Below are 1536 nucleotides of genomic sequence, written 5' to 3'. Positions count from 1 at the left end.
ACACTTTACGTTGGTAGTAAGTGAACCGCAAGACTTTCCAAAGATGAACATGAAACTGGCAAAAGTGAACGTCATGTCTTTTCGTTGTCTTTTTACATACTTATTACATTTTTCATGCATAGGTCGAGCAAGTGCACGATGTGGGTTGAGCGAGTGAACTACATCTAATAAGAAAGCGAGCTTCTTTTTGAGATGAACAAAGTGAGCTTCAAAGCATACATATCTATGTGATTATTTTGCACAGTCACACACATACAAAATTTGCACTCCTCCACCAGCCTATGAAGTGAATAACTATCCCTAGGAATTTGCAAATTAACCCTCGAACAGAATCGGGGGCCCTTTGGGAGAAACAAAACATAGCACAATTTATTTTCGATCGTGTGTGAAAAACTAAAAGTCAAATAACACCCAATGATGAACCGCACTGCATCAAACAAATCTTTTGAAACAAGAAATGTGCGGTCAATGGACTCCATCACGCGCAACAGCTAACTGCAACCGACGGCACAACGAACCTCTCCGGCGGGACCTACTAAGTTGCGCAAAGCAAGAAAACCACAGCTCCAACTAAGCAAATGCACTCCAGCTGACGAACTTCGAGCTTCCCATCTGGCGTGCTCTCCACAGAGGTACCCAGTCAACTCTGAAAAATAAACAACAAAAATGTTTCATGCTTTTGATGCACTGCATTGCATTCCAGCAGAGATAGCACCTACAAAACACAAACAGCCATCCACTAATTGCAAAACACACATGGGCATGTGGGAGGCTGGTTTGGTGGCTCGACATCATCTTCGAATCAGCTCCTGAAACCCGTTGTCGACTTAACTAGAAGTATATGTGTTGCCGACCAACTCGATGTGGTCCTCTTGCCAGCCACATAACAAATTTCATCATAGGCACACAACATCCAGCAAACAGTCGAGCCGCACGCACGAGCAAGCAAGCTGCTCCTTTCATCGGCGAACTGCACCGACGACCAACTATGAAAAATCAACAAAAACACTTCACCAATAGCGGAGAGCAGCAACACACATGAGGGTGAGTTAGGATGGCGGCTCTTCGCCGACGACATTGACAATTGCAGGGCAGACGCAGGGCAGACTTCACTGACCGAGGTTGTGGAACTCATGCCGTGAGGTAATAGACTGCATCTCGTGCCATGTCGTAGGGAGGAGCCGCTGCTCGGGATCCGTGCCTAGAGTGGTGGTAGTCGCCGCTGGTGGCGTCGATGGAAGGAGGACATCCCCAGATCCGTTCCGGGGTGGTGTAGGTGGGGCACGTTGGACCCAGGCATCAGGCGGCCACGGAGGTGGTCGGTAGAGGCGTGTACCGACGGATTCGCGATGCCGTGGGGCTCATCGGCGTGGGCACGGAGAAAGGCGTCGCTGGGAAGGGTGGGACAATACGGTGGCTCGCTGGGCGGCCACGATGGAAGAAGATGGGGATGACGGGAGAAGGTGGAGGTGGGGCGCCGGGGGCGGGGGTGGGGGAGGTTGAGGAATGTGGAGGGAATTGTGGTCGGAGGAAGGT

The 1536-nt window shown here is 50.4% G+C and overlaps 1 long non-coding RNA gene across 1 annotated transcript; it reads right to left on the bottom strand.

Annotated features, from left to right (window-relative positions):
• Nucleotides 1-202: 202 nt before the first annotated feature.
• LOC123446163 lies at nt 203-1091 on the bottom strand. Its single transcript, XR_006631263.1, has 2 exons — nt 757-1091; nt 203-646 (listed from the first exon to the last, which is right to left on the bottom strand). It is a non-coding gene; the product is annotated as an uncharacterized LOC123446163 (long non-coding RNA).
• Nucleotides 1092-1536: the final 445 nt, after the last annotated feature.

The sequence above is a fragment of the Hordeum vulgare genome, chromosome 4H (genome assembly GCF_904849725.1).
Source record: "Hordeum vulgare subsp. vulgare chromosome 4H, MorexV3_pseudomolecules_assembly, whole genome shotgun sequence".
Lineage (NCBI taxonomy): Eukaryota > Viridiplantae > Streptophyta > Magnoliopsida > Poales > Poaceae > Hordeum > Hordeum vulgare.
The sequence above is the reverse complement of the archived record's forward strand: the minus strand, read 5'-3'. Positions and strand labels throughout refer to the sequence as shown.